Raw genomic sequence first — 26,133 nt, 5'->3', positions numbered from 1 at the left:
AATATTTGATTGGATTCAACTTATGTCTAAAACCTTTGGTCTGTAATGATAGCAAAGAAGTTCTTAGTACTTTTGTTGACATTATACAAGTTTCCATTGAAATAGTAAGGACTTTTATAATAAAACGTAAGAATTTTCACTTTGCTGTGTCAAATTGTGTTAGACGAAAAGTCTATTTTATTACTGTCTGCAAAGTCTAGAATGTCTGAAATGTTTATGTGTGAAGTTGTAATTTCTTGAACAGCAACTTAAGTGTGGTGTACAATAGAGCCGTGCATTGATCTGCAGCTGTTCAGATCTGAAGAAATTTCCAATCTCGGAATAAAAGAAAGCAATGCTTTTCAGATGCAGGTTTAGCTATGCCTCAGATATGACATTGTTATAAAAAGAAATGAGCAGAAAGAAAGAATCAATTTATCGAACCTGAATATGTAAGTCGACGTAATCAAGTCGTTTAATATTGACACTGAGCAACATTCAAAGTTATATGCACACAAATGAGTGACGGATGTTACAAACGTACTTGAGTTAGAGACTTAGCTATACAGTGTGCATTGTGATATGTGTTCCCTTTCCGGGTGGTTCACTGCGCACAACCATGACTATAACATCGACTACTAGGTCATACCCATTATCACAGACATAAATATTGTTGTTTGCAATTAAAGGCTAATCAAATAGAGTATGTCAACAACTATGTCTCTTACAATCTGAAATGAATAGTGCAAACGAAAAAAGCTGAAAACACATGCACCTACTGAGACTTGTAACAAAAAAGAAAAAAAAAAGAAAAAAAAAAGCACTCCAAATAATTTCGATAGCAACTGAAATTCTATTTAAATATACGTTAGCGGTTACTGTGTGAAGTAACCAGTCCTTCCTTTGACCTGTTCCTTATCGATTTATATACCAATCATTCGTAACTAACAGTTATTATAAATTGCTTTAACGAGCGGGTAACTTTACTTTTTAGTTCATCAGCAGCTGCCAAGAGGAATTGTCATACAAATATCCATGTAGATGTCCACCGAGGTAACTTGTGGTAAATATTCTCTATTTTCTTTAAGCTATGTATGTGAGGGATATTTTCACCGTTGTTTGTTAATTTCACAGAAAAATAAAGACCATGATATTGAACTACCTGTGCACTCATAATAATTAAACGTATCGCTTAAATAAACTTAATTTATGCTGCTTAGTTTCACGTGCGCTTCTATCTATCTATCTATCTATCTATCTATCTATCTATCTATCTACACACACACACACACACACACATTATTTTAGAAGGAAAACGAGTTGATAGTTACATCTAAATATTTTCTGCTCAGTAGAATTCGTCTGAAGAAGGCTACTAAGCCGGAAATTCGAAGTAACCGTCAACGCATTCCTTGAGAAAATAAAATGAAATAAATATGGTGCACTACTAAATGGTATCACGTGATCATTCAATCAATGTGCAACTGTTTTTGTATATAATGATACGTCAAAAAAAAGACAAGCATTAATATATGCATGTGTCTTTGTACGCATGTGAGTACATATGCTTGTATACATATACGCATGTACGTACGTATGTCTAAGTTATGTATGCATGTATGTATATATATACATACGTTTGTCTGCCTGTCCGTCCGTCTGTCCGACCATCTATCTTCTCTATCTATCTATCTATCTATCTATCTATCTATCTATCTATCTATCTATCTAAATGTATGTATTTGTCCATATGAACATACTTGTATGTTTTCTCTAAATGTTGACCCGTCCATCTCCTATACATCTCTTTACCTATACATCTGACCGTCTAGCAACCTGCTTTTACCTGTTATTTGTATTCTGTTTAATATAATTTATTTATGTTCATTCTTTACTAAAAATACCTGAAAATACTCTGAGCATATCAAGAGCAGGAATAATATAATCGCTCCAAATTTTGGCACAAGACCAGCAATTTTAGGGGGTGAATCAGGCGTAGTGCTTACTGTAAGGTCTGATGAGATTTGACACAGCAAGGGTGATGAAACAGGAAGGGACTAGTGGACCGATGATACTCATGTAGATGTGGTACAAAGCCCACTAGATTCGAAAAGGGACTGTTATATGAGGTGTAGAAAAGTCAGACAGAAGAAGCAGTTCGCTTATGGACCAGAAGACAGAGCACGTGGCTTTATAACCATTTGTCTGGTGGCTCCATTTCTGGATGTGGTCTAGGATATCTGTGAATGCAGTAGCCCCACGGTACCAGATGTGAGACAAATTCTCGATTGTGGGCCTCACTTGTGCTTTGTAGAGCATCAATAAGTGTTGTAGGATAAAGTATCATGTGGCCTTGAAAAGAAGAATAAGAGATGTGATCCTAACTGCGTCAAGTTTATGCTTTCGTGATCTGATAAAAATCAATGAAAGGTTTCTTAATATACATCATTACTGTAGATGTTTCCAAAGAATCAACCCGCGTTGGGGGAAGAAAGACTAGTAAATAGTATGCCAATGGCACTTATAAAGAAGAAACCAGTTGCTAATTTGTCAGTGTTCGGCGTTCACACAGAGCAACTGAACATATCTTATATGATTTTGCCTTAGCTTGGCCCAATGAAAGGCACCAATGTGAAATGAGGCCATAGAGTGAAAAATCCATTTCTACGACGGTAAACAACCTAAGCAACAAGTTACTAGCAGTTTTGCTCATTGTCACATTCTTATAGAAAATAGACAGATTTGACAGACTTGAAATAATGATAACAACAATGGTTTCAAATTTTGACAAAGCAGGTGATTTAGGCGATTACATTGACACCGGAACTCAACTGGTACTTATTTTACCGAACCCGACAGGATGAAAGGCAAAATCGACATCGACAGAATTTGGACTCAGAACGTAAAGACGGACGAAGTGCCGCTAAGCATTTTACCAGGCGTGCTGACGAATCTGCCAGCACGCCGCCTTAAGGAGGATGATAACATTGGTTTCAAATTTTAGCATTAGTCCAGCAATTTCGAGGAGGGGGATAAGTGGATTACATCGACACCATTACTTATCTTATTGACTTTGAAAGAATGAAAGACAAAGTCGACTTCAGCGGAATTTGAACTCAGAATGTAAAGTCGGACGAAATGCCGCAAAGTATCTTGCCCGGCGTACTAACGAATCTGTCAGCCCACCGCCTTCAAGGAGGATGATGACATTAACATCAAGTGTAGCCTTCTTTGGATATTTATATTACGTTGCATCTCGAACGTTACACTTTTGAAATTCAAGAGCAGGAGATAGGCACAAAATATCTAAGGAACAAACGGGAGGGTAAAACCCTTAAATTACTAAAATGCAATGTGTATGCCGATTTTTCGTTTTGTTTCTAGAAGACATAACACATAATCATCAGATACTAAAAAATGTAATTGAGGTATTTCTCCTCAGAGTGATATAATGTTGCTAAAACAATATACAATGCCATACGCTGGAAAATATACTGTAATGGGATAAACAAAACTTCTGCTGTTGAATAAGTACATACGTATAAACAAAAGGAATTTTGGGGGAACATTTCATAAAAACTTCTACTCAGTAAAGTAAACATGCCTGATATAGTGATCTGGGGAGAGAAAAGAAAAATTGTATAGTCATAGAGGTTAGCTGCCTTGCAGATGTGAACATCTCTTCCAAAATCATCAAGAAGGAGAGTACTTATGGATAATTTCTTTGAAATATGTAACTCCTTTACGCTGATTATGAATTTCTATTCAAATTAATAACAACATCGGTTACATTAGTAAATGATTAACTGAGAGTCCACAAAAGCTAAATAATAGACTGCACTTAACAGATACAATCTGTAAGTGGGAGAAGAAAAATGTGCAAGACTTTCCTGAAGCTCAACATGTAACAAATAGCGTTGTTGTTATTTAAATTCTAGTGGTGGAAATTTTATTTCTTTGCTAGAAACTGATTCTCCCCTAAAAAGAATTCTAATGAATAACAGAATAAAAGTATGCATACATAGACACAAACATGCATGCATACATACATACATACATACATACATACATACACACACACACACACGCACACATACAAACACACACACACGCGCACACACACATATCTCATACATACATGTATGCCTATATTTACGTACGCATTTATATACGAATATGTATTATATTGGAAGCATTTATGCAGAACTTCCAGTTTTTTTAATGGTTATTTGCAATTAAATTGTTAGTCCTTTATATTCAGTCAGAAATTATGACGGAGCCAGGTTCATTAACGTGTTTCCACTTTCTCACTTTCATTTTCCCAATGAAAAGAATGATTTTGCCGTTTTGTGTGAATGAAGAACGTATAATAGATAAAATCCCAAGTTATGTGAAAGGCACTACTTATATCATAATATCTTTCCTCTTCCTCACAGCAGAAAAATATGTAAAGGGTTTCTTAGATATTTCTCTGCTCTTTGTATCGATTGTGGCTTTGAAAACTTAGCTATCATCTACTTTATTCAGAAGGGGAAATCAAGAAAATCTAGAAAAGTTAATGAACGTAGGAACTAAATTGCACCAAACTAAATATAATATAAAAGAGAAATATGAAAAATCATTAAGAAAATAACTGTAATCGAAAATATTTTACTTTAATATAACATGCTTCAAAGAAAAGCTGTTTCCTACACAAAAATTCTCTCTCTCTCTTTCTCTCTCTCTCTCTCTCTCTCTCTCTCTCTCTCTCTCTCTTTCTCTCTCTCTCTCATAACGCGCGTGCACACACACATAACATAACGCGCGAACACACACACATGAATACATAATGTTTAACAACGTCGTTAGACATGTTCGTGTGCAAGACATCCAAGGGTTCAACACGCACCAGTGTATAGCAGTAGAGCAAAGAATATATTCTCTCTCTCTCACTCTCTCTCTCTCCCTATATATATAGAGACAGACAGACAGACAGATAGATAGATAGATAGATAGATAGATAGATAGATAGATAGATAGATAGATAGATACATACATACATACATACGTAAATATAGATAGATAGATAGATAGATAGATAGATAGATAGATAGATTGATATTATTTATGTTCGTGTGGATGCGTATAAATATTTGTTTCTAAATACCTTTGGAAATAAGGAGAGAGCATCCTATTAGCAGGCTCACAAGTAGCATACAGTGTAGAGTAGGTTTCATTTTTTGCAGTGCTTCTAAATGAGTGATGCAAGAGAAGCTTCATTATTTTATCATAAATATATTTTCCAAAAAATTTGTCTTATATACATCTGAGATTCTCCATCTGCCTATCTATCTATCTATCTATCTATCTGTCTGTCTGTCTGTCTGTCTGTCTGTCGCATGCACACATTCGTTTGCACTCTTCCCCATTTTCTATATCTGCCTCTCTCTTTATAGTCATTTCGTAACTCCTAATTTGTTGTTAGATATACACACCCATATACAAACGCATATGAACTTACAAGCTAACCGTAATTTACTTTCCGGTATTCGTGATGGATACATGGGTTAGAAAATTAAAATAATTACAATAGGCTTACTAATTAAGTTTGCTATTACTAAATATTTACATCTACGCAGTAAGGTGGTAGATTTTGAAAATTGCTGAAAGTACAAGAAATTTTGTAATTAGTTATGCGCCTTTACCTTCTAAGTTCGAATTTCACCGTTCTCGACTTTATCTATTATCTTTCCAGTGTTGGTAGAATAACATTTTTCTAATGATTTAGAGAACGAACGGCAATATCAATGGTTGTTTTTAAGCAATTAAATACGCCCACCCAATGTACACGCGCACACACATCTGCATAACGTTGGTGATTCATGTCAGTGTTACTTAGAGTTTCTCATTAGGTGTGACTGCTCATATAGCAAGAGGTTTCGAATGACGAAATAAATAGTACCGGAAGTGAGTACACAATAAACCGTTCATTATTTTCATTGGTAACACCAGGCATATGGTTTTGGTGTAAATTCTTTCCGTTTTGTATGTAATCAAGCTCTATGTGTATAACATTCTTGGAGAGAAATTACTCTGGATGCATATATTATTGCTTTTAGTGTAATCTTAAAGTATTGAAATCCTTTAAGATCTTTCCTCTATGTGATGAAGATGCTGAAAATGTTTCATCTCTTCTTTTTTTTAATGTTTTCTACAGTGATATTTCTCTGCATTTCACAAGCTGTACCTCTAACTTCAATTTGGCATAACTTTTCCAGAAATCTTCCATTGCATTCTTATGTTGTTGAATAAAGCGGTTTAAAAAGCCACATCAGTCACCATGATGGCTCTAAGGTATAAGTTCAAGAGGTGGTGAGACTCTACATAAGGAGTAGACAATCACTATATATATAAGGTTTAAAATTGAGAGTTTACATAAAAGGAAACAAAACGCAATGTCCTATCCAAACATAAAAGTATTTTAAAAAATTAAAAATTATGAATAAGTTTATGGCTGGGCGCTTACTCAAAGTAGCCGTCCTCAGCTTCCACTGCGGTTTTTATCTTGGTTACAAGCTCGGCCTTGGTGTTGCAGTCAGAGCATTTAGAGTCCTTCTCAACCGCGCCTCACACAAAGTAATCAATGGGATCACAATTGGGAAAATTAGGAAACCATAAATTGATAAAGTCGTAGAAATCATCCGACAACCACTTCGGTGTCTTTCTGGAAATATGGTAAGGAGCCAAATCTTGCTACCAAACATATGCCTCTCCAACAGCAACCCTTTCCAGCTAGGACTTGATCACCCACAGTTTCCAACAGCGTCACTGCCATCTAAATTGAGCCTGAGGCCTTGTTCAAAGATCTGGGATGAATCTTAGCTTGCAGACACAATGAGAAAGCTTGCTGTGTTCTATTCTTGCTCGCCACGGGTTCGTAGTCTCCGTTGCAGGCTGTTCAAGTTACGTCTTGCAGCCAGCCCTTACCGTTGGCTGTTCACCAGTACATCATACTGCTCCTGAAAAGGCGGTATAAAAAAATCATTAAATTTAACCTGAACAACCTTTATATATACATACTGACCTTTCATTGAATGAGATAAAGTCTACAATTGAACTTACTGTCAAAATGTCAGTATCATTATTTAGCCCTGAATAAGTTATGGTCTCTCTCTTCTTTCCTGGGATTCGACAAGAGATAGTTCTACAGGAGCCGACATGACTAACGATTTTAATCTTTAATACCAAAAGTATCGTTTTTAATTGGAAGTTTTTCTCAAGCTTTCAAGCCTTGAAATAAGCCAATTAAGGAACCTCTACATAGCAGCTTGACCTACTAGGAATCACAGTAAATCACACCCTGCCTTAAATCACACCTCGCCGTCTTGCCAATGGAAGACACACTTGACTGTGTAGCCTTAGATTAAAAAAAAAAAAAACTGGATGGTCAGTGCTGGGACACTTTTGATTTGGGGTTTGATTTTGACAGATCTTTCATGAAACACAAAATTAACATAAACCATACAACTCTGACATATTCGGCAATTAAATTTTGGTTGTTTTATTTTCAAATTTAAGAGTCGTATTGCATGATTTCTTTTTCTTGCTTTTCATGTTATTCCTGTCTGAATTTATTCAAAATCTTCTTTCTAGGGAAGTGATTCATATCGGTGTGCAAGGCAAGTATTTACAGTGAGAATATCAAAGACACTTCCATATTGTGTTTCTTAGCGGATTGCATGTTATATAAACCTACTTATGTAATAGCTGTACAGTAAAAAAGTCCGGTTCGCAGCGACGTAGTAGAAGGTTCGAATTCACCGCGTGGGTCTTCGAGCAGATGATTTCTTCTACAGATTCTTTGACCAATGATATGGGAGCGGAATTTGGACACCGAGCAAATGCGAGTCATATATACAGTGTATGAAGGGTATTTGATGACATTTAATTATCAACATATTACTCTCTTCAAACCAATTAAGAAGTTTTTATTTCTTTCAGATCATCTATAATAGATGAAAAGTCATAATCTTTGTTGTCATATATGCAGAACACAGCGACTTTGAAGTTGCCAACTTTCTATAGATGCAAGAAATTTTGTGCACAAATTTCGGATGGAACTAGAAGCTACTGCCGGGAATCTTTCAAACGTATGAAAGATAAAAATTCGAAATATTCGGACGCCATAAGGACACTAAAAATCAACGCGGAAATTTCCAAAAGGGCGGAGTGGTCTCTCAGAACCATAGTGCACAAGGACATTCGATACAAGTCGTATATGCTGAGGAGATACTAATTCATCCTCGCAAAGACGCAGGGAAGCTGTTTGATTTGAAACAAGCAGTTACTTAACAATGTTATAAACCCGCATGCTTTGGAAAATCTTCAGCCAAGATCAAAAATTTAACTGAAAAAATACCAGATGTTTATGGGCAGATCCTTTTGGGCTCCCCATGTGACACACCCTAAGTTTTCAGCATCTTTTCACGGGGTTTTAGAATTAATGCTTTTGGATACGTTGAGGTGTTGGAGACACTCTGGGTGGATGACGTATGCAGTAGAAGGTCATACACGTTGCAATATGGCACAGTACCTTCTCAGAAAGCCTACGTAACCCAAGAATGGACGTCAGATAATATTTACTGTCACGTAACACCAAACTTGTGGCCTCCAAAATCGCCAGATTTAAATCCCACTGACTACTACGTTTCTAACATTGTTGGACGGGAACCTAAACGACATCCTCACAATACCTATAGCGTCACTGAAGTCTGCCATTATCCAGGTGACGTCCGAAATTAATAAGAACCATTGAGTACAAGCATGTCAATGATTGCTGCCCCACGTTGAAGCTATCATTGAAGCTGAAGGCGGTCTCATAAAATAATCTTATCGAGAACATGAGCACAAATTTATATTAGAATATGTTTCATTAAAATACATTTAGAGTTGCGTTATTAAATTACCATATATGTCCTCAAATACCTCTCTTACCTTGTACATATGTGTATGTGTGTGTCTCTGTATGCATATGTGTATGTATGCTTATATAGGTTTATGCTTATGTGTGTGTATGTTTATTTGTGAGTGTGTGTTTACACGTAATTTTCTAGTCAAGCGTGCAATTTCCGATTTTTCTTTTAAAAACAAGCCACTTTATTTCCAGCTGATATTAACCTCATTGGGATAGGCTTTGACACCACCTCACACAATTTCATTAACTTCCCCTAAATAAATCCTGGCCTTGTTTGTTCAAACGATTTTTTTTTTTCCGTATCACATTGAGACCAATGTTTTGTTGTGATTTAACCCCAAGTCAATCTTGAATGAGTCGACATAAGATCCAAGGAATTGTAGTCTTCTTAGATAATTGACAAAAAAAAAAAAACATAAAAATAAGATAAAAGGTCCTCTTCTAGCCATAGGCTCATGAGGTTGGTTTCCCTGATGCTGTGACGTTAGCCAGGTTCCCCACTGGATGGGACGCCGGTTCGTCGCAGGAATACTCATTTTTACCAGCTGAGGGAACTTGAACAACGTGAGATGAAGTCTTCTGCTCAAGAACACAAGGCGTTGCCCGGTTGAAGAATCGAACCTTCCAATCTTACGATCTTGAGTGCAACGCCCCACTCATTAAGTTACGTGCTTCCATATTTAAGTAATTGTAAAGACTATATTCTCTTGTTGCTATTTCCAGCAGCTCGAGCCTCCACATAAAAGCTTCTACAGTGGCATGCATCCCGTAGCTGAGTCTTCTATTCAATTTGATTCCGATTTTATCTATTTCAATGCAGTCAGATTTAGTCGAAAATAAAGAGCAAAAATTGTAACAAACTTTATTTCTTATTTTCATTGGGTGACTTTAAAAAATACTTTTTTTTACTAGAGAAGAATTAACTACGACTTGAAACTTTAATTCCAAAACTCTCTTTTTCTTTGGTGGGGCTGGGTGGGCGATGGTGGGGGTTTGAACATTTCCTTTGAACACTCAAGTAATGAAACAAGCCGATTTGAGAGCTGGTATGCTGCTGCTCGACTGTTAGAAAGAGAAGTCAAGTTACCCTTAAAATCACATCCTCTCATTTCAAAATGGGAAAGATACTTTTGGCAATGACTGGATAGTCACTGCTAGATCACTTTTGACCAGGGCTGATCTTTAGTGAAACACAACATCAATGAATGAAGTATTGATAAGCATCTGTATATAATATTATTTTCTGCGTGTTTAAAGATTAGTTTTTCGCACGCTTATTAACTATTGCACAACAAACTTTTATGTTCATTTTCTTTTATATTTTATTGTAAGTATCTGCGTAAAATTTGCTTTTTAAGGAAGAGATTCACTTCAGTGAGCAACGTGGGTGTTGGCTGATATCAAGTAGTTTTCCCATTGTGGTTTTCAAGGTCATTCTTGTGTCAACAGCCACTTTCGGAACCTTACTCCATAACCGCCTAAGAAGTTTGCTTCGAAAGGAGTGATCAGTTGTTTTGAGCTTTGCTACACAACACCTTGGCCAAGTCCCTTCTATAATAGGCTAGGGTCGACCTGTTAATTGAGAATGGAAATTGGCAGACGAAAAGCGTGCATTCAATGTCTGTCTGTCTGTCTGTCTGTCTCACTCTCTCTCTCTCTCACTGTATATATATGTATGTATGTGTGTATATATATGTATGTATGTATATATATATATATATATATATATATATATATATATATATATATATATATATATATATATATATATATATATATATATATATATATATATATATGTGTGTGTGTGTGTGTGTGTGTGTGTGTATAGAGTGTTAGGTGTGATGTACAGAAGTAAATATTGAAAAAAAAGTCGTCAGAATTTTGGAATAACTTCTTTCATTTATTTTATACATATATTAGCTCTTTCGTTCGTCTTTCGAACTTGTCAAATATAATTCTGTGAAAATACAGAGATCTTGCTTATTCTCTATTTTTTCTTCTCTCTTCTTCCTTTCTTCGTTTCTTCCTTTCTTCGTTTCTTCCTTCTTCTACCATCCCTAGTAACCCTCTCAAAACAATACAGTAAGTAGTAAACAAGCTTTTAACTTTTTTTTATTGACACTCCTTAAAAAGACCATTTCAATACAATGGCCCTTCTCTCTCTCTTTTACCACATCCATCTGTCTGACTATCAGTCTATCTATCTATCTCTCTATCTGCCTGTCTATCTACCTATCTATCTGCTTATACATCTTCCATTGTCTCCAAAGCCTCACCCCCAAAAAACAAAAAAACAAAACAATGTTCTGTTATAAACAACCCCCCCCCCAAAAAAAAAAACCCACCTGTTTTTATATAAATAAGCAAGATCTCTGTATTTTAACAGAATTATATTTGACAAGTTCGAAAGACGAACGAAAGACGAACGAAAGCGCATATATATGTATAAAATAAATTAAGGTTATTCCAAAATTCTGACGACTTTTTTTTCAATACACACACACACACACACACACACACACACACACACACACACACACACACACACATATATATATATATATATAATACAAAGAATATGTATGCATGTATACCCACATATATGTACATATTTACATCTACGTGTGTATATAGATGCATATCAGGGTACAAGACGTTAGAAAAATGAACTACAGACAACGGAACGAACACATAGGAAAACAGATAGCCACTTGGAATTAATCCTTCGTCAGCTGCCTCTATTCTAACTAGACGTTTCGAAGATAAGGCAGAACGTACTCTAGAATAGTCTCTTCCTGAGTAGTGGATCGACCCACTAAACAGAGGATTCCAAGGTGGCAAACACAAACCAAGACAGGAAAAAATGGACAGTGAAAACAACATTAAAAAGCCGTACGGCCAAACGCGAATCTGATATTGAACGAAGTTGGACGGAGAAAAAACAGTTCGTCTCGCCTTCATAGTGGCTGGAGTGAAAAGAGAGAGTTGACCACAGGTCACACGTGAGCAGAGAGGATGGTAGAGGGAGGAAGTGGAACAAGGAGGAAGAGAGAGATGTGTATAGCAGTGAAGTAGAAGCCAGGACAACAGAAGGAAGCAGAGCTATATATATATATATATATATATATATATATATATATATATATATATATATATATCCGGAGGGATACGCAATTTTTCAGGATGATAACGCACTAATTTACACCGCTAAAATTGTTACTGAATGGCACAAGGGGCATTCTAGTGAAGTTGAACATCTTATCTGGCCACCACAGTGCCCAAATCTCAATATTATTGAACATTTATGGTGCATTTTAGCCAAACAAGTAAGGAGTCAATATCCTCCGCCATTATCATTTCAAGAACTGGAAAGTGTTTTAGCTGAAAAATGGACAAAAATTCCTTTGGAAACAATTCAAACTTTGTACGAGTCTATACTTCGTAGAATTCAAGCTGTAATTACTTCCAAAGGCAGTCGTACCCCACATTAGAATAAATTTGTTTGAAATTTTAAGGTGTTTCAATTATTCTGTCCAACCTCTGTATATGTATATATATATATATATATATATATGTATGTAAGGGACGACCGTGCGAACTCATAAAAGGAGAAATGGTGACGAATGGAAAAACAGAGGACTCCTTTTATTTAAACGTGTCACACGGTCGAACATACAAATATATGTATCAAAGATGATGATATATATAATGTTATGCGACGATAACATAGATGATCAGTAATGAAAGACCACAACCGTATTAGATGAATAACAGAGATATTTATTATAGCGTTAAAGATGTATGTCTGTGTGAGAGTGTGAATGCGACATATAAGAACATAATCAAAGACAGGCCGTCATACAAAGAAAAGTGTGTATGTGAGTGATACATGTGTGTATGAGAAATATTACAGCAGAGAAAAAGAGAGTCAATAACACGTGAACAATTATACCAGTTCTTGGGTACACAATAATATGAATCTGCATGTGAAGTGAGTTGGCTGAGTTTGGCAGAGCTGATCACTAGTTGTGATGTCGTGGCATCGATGCCGGGCCGTGATTCTTGTTATACAGATGTTCGTCGCTGGCTGAGAATTTCTTGTCTGTTTAAGAACTCTTGTCTGTTTATTTACCGTGGTGAAGCTGAGTCACCTAACAGAATCGAAGAGAGAGATGTGCCGCGGAGGTTTGGTTTGGTGTACATAGTAAGTCGTGTTGACGCTGGTGGAGATTGATGCTCGGTAGTAGTAATCGTAGAATCGTGTTGGTCATGACGATGATGCTGGATAGTAGTCGTAGACTCTTGTTGCTGATGTGGCGACGGCGGAGGTCATCGTGGCTGGACGAAGCTGCTGAAGTGGTCGCTGGCTGCTGCTGCTGTCGTGTGGTACACAGAACAGTTCTCAAAGAGAAACTGGACCGAGACAAATTTGTGGGGTATGAGTTGATCTATATATAGCGTTAAGAGGGCTCCAAGACGGTGATAGAATTTTACTCTATCACGTGACCTTATTAGGGGCTGTGATTGGTCAGTTTGCGTTCTGGCGGGAACGGTTCGAAGAAGTTGCCGATTCGAATAATAATCAGTCACGTGATGACAAGGAATGGGTTCTCTACTACGCTCGCATTTATTTATATTGAAATGAGAAGATTGTATGTAATGGCGATAGTAGTTTGTATCTAATGGCGGGAGGTAGTTTCACTACATATATATATTACGGAGATGTACTTGCATAGCAAGTGACCTGATCTGAGATCGTGTGCTGGAACGAAAACAATTGCAGCGTGGAAGGTGTTTATAAGCCATTTAAGAAACACACAAAAACCGTTAGATTAACTTCAACATTTAAATTTAAAATATATAAATTTAATTCTGATACAGCACAGAATTTTGTCAGTGAACAGGTCGCGGTCTCAAAGCGACGAAAATATTTTGGCAAATTAAATTTAAATATTGAAGTGAATCTAACGGTTTTTGTGTGTTTTTTAAATGACTTATAAACACCTTCCACGCAGCAATTGTGTGTATATATATATATATATATATATATATATATATATATATATATATATATGCGCGTACGAGTGTGTATCATGTACTTGAAGCGCTTTCAGATAAACCCCGACACCTGGGATATGCAATCACAAAGAAAACGTGAGCTGCGCCTGGTCCAGAGCCAACTCCTTGCCTTCATTCCCAGAAGACCATCAGTGTCTGAAATACGACGGAACCTTCAGAGCATGCACTGGTCTGATTGGCCACAGCCGGATGTACAGTGACCCTTCTTCTTCCTTGTGATGTCCTGGTCATCGTCGACAACGACGTATGAATATTATCATGAATCTACAGCAAGGAGAAATAACAATACACCCCACTGATCAACACAAATCAAAACTAAACGGAAACAATAATAGCCAATTCTAATCTATCGAAATTTTAACAAAAATAAATTATTAATGATGGAAGCAGTATTCATAGCGCGGCAAAATACTAAAATAAACAAGCCGGTAACAAACGCTAGTTACAAACAAAACGAAACTCCAAATTTTTAACATAAATCTATTGATGAAAATTCAAATCTCGGTGGCGATGGTTCCAGCTATTACCCTGTAATATCAATTCTTCCTGAAAACGAGACTACGAAGGTCTTCAAACGTTGACGATGGATTTAAGGACCTTAATGTTAGTACCAATCCGTATATATAAAAAAAGAGAAGCTTAATCTTATATTGAAAGACAAAAAAGAAAGAATTCTCTCAACAAAGGGAAAAGTCGTGTTCTGAATATAGCATGTCGAAAGGGAAAGCTGTTCAACACATACGTTTACGTGCGCGCACACACACACATACACACACATTCTTAAGTACACACACACTCATATACATACGTTTGTTTGAGAATTTATTTTATTCTTACCAGAGTAAACCGGTTTATCGAGTTGTACCACTTTATGCCAAAGAAATATAAAGCAACTATTTGACAATAAATTAAGACCGATCCAGAGTAACATTTAACTTCTAAAATTTACTTGCTAACAGGTTAAACATATTAATTATGCTTACATATTTTTGACAATGTGGAACCACGTGGCTTAATGGTTGCGGTGTTACACTAATGATTGTAAAATTGTAGTTTCGATTCCTGGACAGGGTGATGAGTTATCTTCTTGAGCAAAACCCTTCATTTCATGTTGCTCCAGTCCACTCAGCTGGCATAAATGATTAACCCCTTGACAGACTGTTGTCCCGTCCAATGAAGAATATATACACCACAGAATCAGAAGAAACCGACTTTATGAGCCTATGGCTTTCGAAGGACCTTTATTTTTTTTTTTTCCGTGGTCGGTTGACAGTAGTAGTCAGATCCATGACAGAATATAAAGCACATTAAAAAGGAACTGTAACTTCAATAAGGAATCTTCACTTGACATAAAATTTAGTCTCAATAGCAATCATTTCTCACAGAGAAAGTTTCTGTGTGGGCTCGGCCTGCTAAAAATAGCTGTTAAATCTTTCTCAAACTATACACTACTGACTTCAGCAATCTTCGAGCTAATTACTTTGAACGACGATATGCGAAAGCATAAGGGCTTGACATAGCCAACACGTCGTTGATAATAGGGATGTGAGCAGTAATAAAGTGTATAGGTAGATATTAACCGGTTAACATGACACCACATTGTTGTATTTATTCCTTTAGAACTATCTGGAAGAATGAAAGACAAGACTGATCCTGCTAGGATCTGAAGGCAGAATGCAGAATGAAAAGAAACCCATTAAATACTGACATTTCAGAAGTTTCCAAGTTATTCTAGGGTAAGATAGCTCTGTGCTGACTACACCATCCTGAGGAGTATTAATAATTAATAAACCTGAAACATGATTAAAGTTGTCGTACTGCAGTCAACGTTCAGACTCATTCCTCCCCTGCATATTTCTGTCTAACTTTTGGTGGCTTGAAATTTTGCGAGTTCTTTCTTTGATTCCTATTGCAGATAATTTTCTTCAACGTTAATAAATTTCTTTTTAATTACAGTTAAAACTTCCATTACTCGATTATTTTCAGCTCACCACATTAGGTACAGTAGCCTGCAATGCATAAGCAATTGCTGGGGAATTTCCATTGATATTATTTTTAACTTCTCTGATTAGTGACTTATCTGCACGTGCGCGCGCACACAGACACAACACACACACACACACACACACACACACACACACACACACACACACACACACACACACACACACACACACACACACAGACGCACACACATACACAATATCTTTTATCTTTTATCTTTTACAGGGCTGAGGTCATGCTGGTGCACCACCTGTAGTTACTCGGTGTTTTTTCTGATATTGTTTTTGGTGAAGTAGCAAGTTGGACGGAGCTGCTCTTCTTTGCGTCTCCTGCCGCGATGTGGGTTCATCTGGTATCTTAGACAGAAACCTGTCCTGATGTTCCTTGAAAACTTCCACATCAACACCATGTAGATCTCTAAGGTTACCTGGAAGGATGGAAGAACAATTGCGGGTCCCTGAAACCCAGACTATTGCAGTACTATGTCTTTGTTTTAGATGAGGGATCTTTGGTATGACGTAGTTCCGTCCAGTTCGAGCATTAGTATAGCTGTCAATTCCAAAATTGGGAGCTAAACCCTCCAAAATCTCCAAAGTATATATCACCGCATGTCTCCCTCGTCTTCTCTCCAGGGAATAAAGACTCAGCTCCTTTAGCCTCTCCAAGTAGCCCATCTTTTGCATTGAGTCAATCTTCTTTGTGTATTGGCGCTGGATTGCTTCGAGTTCCACAGATTGTTTCACACTCTCTGGGAACCATAGTTGGGTGCAGTAGTCCAAGCAGCTGAGAAGGAAAGTCTTCCATACGAGTAGCAGGGCTTCCCTTTTCCTGGTTTTAAATGTCCTCAGAATCCATCCAGCCTGCACATTGTTGCCATGGAATGTTGCATCATTGCTAATGTGAACCCCCAAGTCACGCACCGACTCTGACTCTGGGATCATATTACCTCCTGATCCAGTGTATTCCGATTTTAGCCTGGTGTTGGACCGATAGTGGAGTGCCTGAAATTTCATAGCATTGAACTGCATGTTATTTTTGTTAGCCCGTTTGTAGATTTCGTTCAGGTCTTTCTGCAGATTTATGATGTCCTCTGTGTTCCTAATTGCCTACAATACTTTTCGTGTCGTCAGCATAACTGGTCAGGTTGAATGATTGTACCATGGAGAGCATGTCTGAAAGGACCACCACAAATAGTAGTGGCCCCAGTACAGTTCCCGGTGGTTCTCCGCTGAGAATTGGTGTCTCTTCAGAATGAGCACCATTGGCTACAACTGTATGACTCTTTCCCTTCTGAAAATCATGCAGTCACTCTCCCAGTTTCCCGGTAATACCAAGGTTTCGCAGCTTGTGGCATATCATGCCATGATCAACCTTGTCGAAAGCCTTGACAAAGTCGAGGTATATCACGTCTACAGCTGTCTGGTTTAGCTGTTGCTTCAGTACCCAGTCATAGTGCTGCAACAAATGTGCGAGGCAGCTCCTCCCTGGACGGAAGCCATGATGCGTGTTTGTTAGAAGGTTGTTTTTTTCTAGGAACGTGAGCAGCCTTTTTCTGACTATGCATTCCATTGTCTTGCTAACGTGTGAGGTCAGAGAGATGGGCCTGTAGTTTTTAGCATCTGCTCTACTCCCTCCTTTATGAACAGGGCATATCATACCCTCTTTTAGGTATATATATATGTAAGGAACGACCGTGTGAACTCAAAAAGGAGAAATGGTGACGAATGGAAAAACAGAGGACTCCTTTTATTTAAACGTGTCACACGGTCGAACACACAAATATATATCAATGATGATATACATGATATGTTATACGACGATAACATAGATGACCAGTAATGAAAGACCACAACCGTATTAGATGAATAACAGAGATATTTATTGTAGCGTTAAAGATGTATGTCTGTGTGAGAGTGTGAATGCGACATATAAGAACATTATCAAAGACAGGCCGTCATACAAAGAAAAGTGTGTATGTGAGTGATACATGTGTGTGAGTTATTACAGCAGATGGAAAGAGAGTCAATAACACGTGAGCAATTATACCAGTTCTTTAGTACACTATAGGAAAAGTTCTGTATGTGAAAGTGAGGAGGCTGAGTGTGGCAGAGCTGATCACTAGTTGTGATGTCGTGGCATCGATGCCGGGCCGTGATTCTTGTTATACAGATGTTCGTCATTTGGCAGAGCTTATCACTAGTTGTGTTTTGGCTTCGATGTCAGGGCCTTGAGGACAGACGTTTATCGCAGCCTGTGGTCTCTTGTCTGTTTATTATCGTGGTGAAGCTAAGTCACCTAACAGAATCGAAGAGAGAGATGTGTGCCGCGGTGGTTTGGTGTACATAGTAAGTCGTGTTGACGCTGGTGGTGTAGAGGCTGCTTGGTAGTAATCGTGTTGGTCATGACGATGATGCTGGATAGTAGTCGTAGACTCATGTTGCTGATGTGGCGACGGCGGTGGTCATCGTTGGCTGGACGAAGCTGTTGAAGTGGTCGCTGGCTGATTGTTGCTGCTGCTGTCGTGTGGTACACGGAACAGTCTCTAAGAGAAACTGGACCGAGACGAATTTGGCCGCCGAGTTAAAGCTATTTATAACAAACTATCGGCTCCTGAATGCTTCAGTTTAATACTCTATCACGTGACCTTATTAGGGGCCGTGATTGGTCAGTTTGCGTTCTGGCGGGAAAGGTTCGAAGAATTTGCCGCTTCAAATAATAATCAGTCACGTGATGACAAGGCTGGTGTTTTCCACTACGCTCGCTTGTTTATATTTAAATGAGAAGAATGGCGATAGCAGTTTTGTATCTAGTGACGATAGGTAGTTTCACTTCATATATATATATATATATATATATATATATATATATATATATATATATATATATATATATATATATATATATATATATATATGTATGTATGTATGTATGTATGTATGTATGTATGTATGTATGGTTTCTGATAATGTAACTGTAATTATAATTCGTTAAGGCTAAGGAGGTCAAACTATTTAGATTTAACATATATGACGTGTGCAGTTGCAGTGGTAATACTGTAGGGACCTGCAAATGTCAGTAAATGATATAAATGGCGTTATTATAATTAGATATCTTAATGGTGTGTGAATACTTCTCTATGCCTTCTGAGTACAAATTTCGTCTGAGTTCTGCGGTCAGTAATATGATTTAACATTGTGGTTGACTATATGACACTCAAATCTCGCCGCTTTGTGACCACACTAGATGGTCATTCATGACCGAAGTAGGGGTGGTCTTTACCCCACCTCTCTCTCTATAGCAAATGGGGGAGTGAGCCATTGCGTGTTAACTCGAACAGCTAAAAACAGCAGCCAAATTTCTTACAAATTATACCCTGCTGTCTTAAAATTGCAAGGACACATTGAAAAATGTAATCCTGAATAAACGGTGGGATGGTTACAACCGGGATTTCATACTTATAGGTCTACTCAGGTAGATCTGACATGGAACTGAACCACAACAAGCAGCATACCACCATAACCACCACCACCGACATCGACGACGACAACGCCGCCGCCGCCGCCGCCGCCGACAACAACAACAACAACAACAACAACAACAACAACAACAACAACAACAACAACGATGACTTCTCAAATGACCTAGTATTTAATTATTTCTTCCTATACGTAATAACATCACTGTTATTAATGCAACTTGAATGCTGTTGGGTCATCTGATGCAGATGGAAACGTAATTATCGAATATTATTTGGAAAGCAGGAAAAAGAAAATAAAAACGAAGCGTAATATAGCTTGCAAGTGATGGAATGCCAATACTATAACTTAAATATTTGACAATGTTTTAAAATTTCTTGAAGCATAAATACGGAAATATGGTTGCTGCTGTTGTTATGGTTGTTGTTTAAGCCAGAGCATCACTGATGGAGGAAGCCAATGATCAAATACACTCCAGTCGTGACCAGTTCTGTTTGAATGGGCAGAATATCTAGGACCATATTATATAATGATTCCTTCCTATTTTTTTTTAAATGGTAGTTTATATATGATTTGAGGGAGATTGATCGACCAGGTTGTTTTGGGTGTTGCTGTCATTATTTAGTGTTGCCCTAATCAACTGATCCTCCTGTATTTTCTTTTACCTAAATCTAGGAACTTTTCAGCTCCTCACCTCGCGTAGCATAGTGTAATTAAGTACCAGAATGACTTGCTCAAGAAATATTACACGAAGTCGCAATCTACTACTTTTCTAACTTCCCAGTAGATAATGAGACTCACTTTTACCAGCGATTAACACGCGTAAAATGGAGAGGAAGAGAGAGAAAAAGAGAGAGAGAGGAGTAGAAAGAGAGAGAGTGAGAGAGAGAGAGAGAGAGAGAGAGGGGGGAGAGAGAGGGAGAGAGAGAGAGAGAGAAGGAGAAAGGTTTGCGTAAATGGGCTTCAGCTGTAAATAGAAACGATATCTTAAAGTCAGTTCATTACGGTTATTTCTGTTTCTCATCACATATATGTTTCGTAAGATATACCCACAGTAATTTTATTATACCCATTGCTCAATTCCTGGTAGATGCAATACAGCCGAATAGTTAAGAAATTCGCTTCGCATCCATGAAGTCCTGAACATGATCACTCCACATAACAAACATCATTTTCTATAGCCTTGAGCTACGCCATACTTTGTCAGTGTAATTAGATAGACGGGAATACATCAATCTTTATAGAAGTACGTCAATCTGTAATTCAAAAAGTATAGTCTTATTACACTCTGTCACGCTGATTCTGAGAAGTACGTTAAAGTGACATTTATCCGTGCAATATCCAACCACTTACATGTTAATTCAGGAACGGATTGCTCATTTGATCAAGCAACTGGATCTTCCTCGTCATGGAGCGTCTGAGAACCCCCATCACTACCAACAACATTACTACTACCACCATTAAGCTTTCAATCATATTTAGTCAAAATTTCCTGCAGTGATGAGAAATAGCATAGAATAATGTCTAGAATAATGTCTTAATTTCCTTTACTTTTGTGAATGTAATCTATCTGGGAATTATCATTTATTTATCTGCTAATCTTTTTAGTAACTTTCCATAATATATTTTTAAACAGAAATTCGTGATATGAAATGCATGATTCACTGCTTTAAGGTGTGGTTCATATTTATCAGCAAATTTAGTGACATGTTTTGCAAGATTGCCTAGGTGACAAAAATCGGCTAAACCCTTGTCTAAATATAAACAAGAAACTGGAGATATCCTTAAAATAGACAAGGACTCACATTTTTTTTGTTACCTTTGTTAAGCAAGACTAAAAAATTTTCTACACGTGCTTCATTAATTCTGTTTCACCAGTTATAAAGCCATATCTATTAAGGCAGTCATCTGTATATTTTACAGCAAATAGCACGACTGGAGGGGACTAATGATAGTCTGCATCTGACCATTAGTGGGTTTAAACTGATCAAAAGCGAGATAAATTTGTTTGCCTTAAAGGAGAAAAGTCTAACGTTTGACGAATATTCTGGACTTATTTGGAAGAATTTAAAATGGAATTATTCAGAATTACTGACAGCTCTAAATATAACAGTTATTTGCATTTTTTTCATACATCTTCAATATTAAGTTATAAGTCTTTGAATTCAGATGTCCTTTTCAGATCTTATTTGAATAAGATTGCTGTCAGACAGTACAGAGACATCCACTAACTGGAATATATATTCATTGTCTTAAAGGAAATTATCTGGCCTGTTTAAAATGAGAACTCTGCTAGTGACAATAGTTTTGTCCAAGAATTCAGTGATTGAAAAGGTATGCATGTCCTAGGTTACTGATTTTGGTTATGGTAAATCAGTAGCTCTTGGAGAAGGTCGCTGAAATTGTTTTGAACGTAACTATTCTGACTGTCCTCGTGGAAATCCTGAATGGAACCCAACTCACTATTGTTCAAATAAACCACTAATTCTTTATAGAATCTATTACTGTTGGAGCAGTTGCAGTGAGTGCCTGGAAACATTGCAGATTCCAAACTCTAAATCTCGGCTTGTGCTGCACCGAGGACTGCAGATTTTTCTAAGAGACGAGCTACGGAAAGACGTCTCGCAACTATAGAAATCAAACTACTAGTGTTAACCTTAGCGCGTGCCAGAGCATCACCAGCCACAGTTTTTCGGAATGTCTTGGAGGCAATTCTTAGCAGTAGACAAATTTTTCAGAAAGTGGATCCCAAGTACTTTAACTGGGCTCTTCAGTTCCCCGACAAAAGGCGGTGCCCTTCATCGTCTTGTGATTCTAGAGGCCCATTGATTTGCCCTGGTTAATACATGCACACATTCCTTCTTCGTAATTCTGCTGTATGTTATTGACATCCACGATTTCCGCCGGTTTCTAATACAAACAGCAGACCACAAATTTCGTGGAAACCGGGTCAATAATGTTGACATCAGTATTTGAGAGATACCTGTTTCATCGATCAGAGGATCATGTAGCTAAAGTAAATAAATAAACAAATAAATAAATAAACAGATAAATCTCGCGCGGGATTTGAACTCAGAATGTAAATAAATCAAAGCATTCATTTCAATCCATTACACGAAATATTCTGTCACAGTACGTAATCCATAAGACAGACGATAAAAATATAACAAGTTATACCACCAAAACTTCAAACACAATAGAATCTACGGATCCTGTTCAAAACGGGGGCACCAGTTTTCATTAATGTTTTATGTAGTGTTTTTGGTACCGAAAGACTTTCAAACTTCGTACACTTATCTATTTTGTGTTATAGAACAGAAAAAAAAAATTTGTATTCGGATTTATTTCATGTAAAAAATTGTCTTATTTCGATAATTTTAACCAATCACTGACAAGTATTCAGCTGTTTACAGTTACTCCTAAGCGGTGTAAAGCGTATTTAATCTCCATTACTTCTGACATTTTGCAGAGGCAACACACGTGTGTTCGTTTTCCCTAACCCTAACCCTAACCCTAATTGACTTGCTCCTTCACTCAAAAACCATGCCTTGTGCCTATAATAGAAAGGTTTATTAGCTACTGCCAATATGCTTCAGCCATTTTTTGACAAGGAAATAATAATTTTATCACCGCCGCGAATCGTTTGTTTACATAGTCAGCACTTAATTTTTACGGCTGAATGGACGTCAGTCATTGGTTGAAATTACAGAAATACGACAACCTTAACATGAAATAACTTGCGATGTACGTTTTTTTGTTAAGAAGACTAAAAGAAAAAGATGTTTTATATGACACATTCTACCAGTGTCCCAAGTTTCAAAGTGTTTCGTTAAGAAAATACTGGTGCCCCCGTTTTGAACAAGATCCGAATCTACTGCTACTACTCCTACTGCTGTATGCTTGTTTTGGTGTTACTAATACTACGAAAACAACAAATACACCGACATTTACAAAAAGTTATTCACCTGTGAAGGTATTTTAGCCACGAACGTATTTATAAGTAAGTATTTTCATTTGGAGACTTCTACTATCACCAACTTAACAAGTTAATCAGCAGGTGAATATTTCCACGTAAAACTTACTCTGCGTACATAGAGAGAGAGAGAGAGAGAGAGAGAGAGAGAGAGAGAGAGAGAGAGAGAGAGAGAGAGAGAGAGAGAGATCCATATGTATTTGTGTGTGTGTGCGCGTGTGCATGTATACATGTTTGTATTTATGTATATATTTATGTATTATTGCTTGCAAGTATATCTATCTATCTATCTATCTATCTATCTATCTATCTATCTATCTATCTTTATGTATGCATATATATGTGTATCTATCTACCTGTATGTATATGAAAATATAGATATATACATATACCTATACATATATATACACACATGCACACATATTTGTTGTTTGTTGTTTATAGTTTCAGCTTAGAGCTGCGGCCATGCTGATGCACCGCCGTGAAAATAGTAATTGCTGTCAGTTCCATTCCAGGAATATATATATATATACATATATATATATATATATATATATATATATATATACTCTTTACTCTTTTACTCTTTTACTTGTTTCAGTCATTTGACTGCGACCATGCTGGAGCACTGCCTTTAGTAGAGCAAACCGACCCAGGACTTATTCTTTGTAAGCCTAGTACTTATTCTATCGGTCTCTTTTGCTGAACCGCTAAGTTACGGGGATGTAAACACACCAGCATCGGTTGTCAAGCGATGTTGGTGGGGGACAAACGCAGACACACAAACACACACACACACACACACACACACACACACACACACACACACACACACGCGCGCGCGCATATATATATATATATATATATATATATATATATACATACACATATGCATATACACGACGGGCTTCTTTCAGTTTCCGTCTACCAAATCCACTCACAAGGCTTTGGTCGGCCCGAGGCTATAGCAGAAGACACTTGCCCAAGGTGCCACGCAGTGGGACTGAACCCGGAACCATGTGGTTGGTAGTGTGTATGAGTGTGTGCAACTCATTTCTACAGCTGAATGAATTGGGACAAAGTGGAAATAAAGTGTCTTGCTCAAGAACACAATACACAACCCAGTCCTGGAATGGAACTCATTAATTCGTGGTTATGGGCCTGACGCAATAACCACTGAGATCTGCGCCTTCACACACGCGCGTGCGCCTTCACATTCGCATACACACACATTTATTTCCTTTACATGTTTCAGCCCAAAGGTTGTGGCCATACTGCAGTACAGGTGCGCGCACACACGTACGTAATACTTATGTATGTATGTATGTATGTGTGTATGTATGTGAATTGAACAATTAACGAACTAAGAGAATAAAAGAGAATGGTCAGTGAAATGTATATAAGTAACAGAGGAGATACAAATACTTATATAGCAAATGCCATTCATTATCAATTCTTAATTTATCTACGCTCATCTGCAGACAATAGCCTTTAATGGTATGTCAGCTGCGGAGAAATTGTGACTTGAAATTGTCTCTCCTTCTTAGATTGAGCTGGTCTCAAATGACATTTGGTAATTGTAGTACACTTTCTAGAGGTGGAGATGGTTTCAATAAATCAAATATTTACTATGCAAGCATATGAATACACACACACACACACGCACGCACGCACACACACACACACGCACACACACATGCACACACTCAGATACGCTAAGAAAAATAAAACGTGAATAAGAACTTTGTCCGAACGAACGAGCGATGTTCTACATAGTTGCTCAATTTGCTAAAAATTATAATTAGTTCTTTCTCAAATCATATCATAATGCCTTAAGAGAAATCAAAAGCGGGTATGCATTGGTCCTATAGTTCCTGTTACAAAAACAAAAATTCCCCAAACTCTGTACAATCTTTGCTCATATTTCCTCGATCATACCTGACCTGCGGCAAGCTTTTTACAACAGACCGACATAAGAAATTTGTGAACTGCTATGTAAATAAAAGAGAATATAGCCGCTGTCACTTCGAATGATAGGTGTTTTCATGTGGTGGATCTACTTACTGAACTGTCACTCGATTGAATTATCCATTATGGGCTATCTGCAGTCCGGGAGATTTTCTGAATAGTTCGCCTAACTAAAAATTGATTTCAAATTTTGGCACAAGGCCAACAATTTCGAAGGATGAGATAAGTCAATTATATCGACTCCATGATAAACTGGTACTTATTTTATCGACCTCGAAAGGATGAAAGGTAAAGTCGACTTTGGCGGAATTTGAACTCAGAATGTAAAGACGGACGAAATTCCCCTAAGAATTTTGCCCAGCTTGTTTACAATTCCGCCAGCTCGCCGTCTTTCGCATAACGAAAAATTTCTATTAGTTTTTTAGTAGCTATCAATCCGCTTCTCGAAAAATGTTGGTTATCCCTGAATTATAGAGTTAGTGAGTGAGAATTTCACGGAGTTATGAGCTCTTAAAATAGTCAATTATCAGGTTGAATCAGGGTGTCATAGTGCGTAACAAACCTGATCTTTTGACTTAGAATTGACTTAAAATTCCTATCTTACCCGATTGCATTCGTGTGGTTTGGATCAATCTCATAGATGGAATAAAAGAAAAGCTTGTCTACATACATACTTACACACATACATACATACATAC

General features: G+C 37.3%; 1 protein-coding gene across 8 annotated transcripts in view; it reads left to right on the top strand.

The window, feature by feature from the left end:
• The first annotated feature begins 471 nt into the window (after positions 1–471).
• LOC106870201 (uncharacterized) overlaps positions 472–26,133 on the top strand; it is a 49,008-nt gene continuing 23,346 nt past the window's right edge. For 2 of the 8 annotated variants that reach the window (XM_089350694.1, XM_089350689.1), the window contains exon 1: positions 472–1,042. The gene's annotated coding sequence lies outside the window, so the exon portion shown is untranslated. Of the gene's footprint in view, positions 1,043–22,717; positions 23,552–24,746; positions 24,767–26,133 lie in introns of those variants that run through there. The other 6 variants (XM_089350693.1, XM_089350688.1, XM_089350692.1 and 3 more) reach the window with 4 other exon arrangements.

This window comes from Octopus bimaculoides, chromosome 4, assembly GCF_046866305.1.
Source record: "Octopus bimaculoides isolate indiv1 chromosome 4, ASM4686630v1, whole genome shotgun sequence".
Classification (NCBI taxonomy): domain Eukaryota; kingdom Metazoa; phylum Mollusca; class Cephalopoda; order Octopoda; family Octopodidae; genus Octopus; species Octopus bimaculoides.
This window is presented reverse-complemented; position numbering and strand designations above follow the sequence as displayed.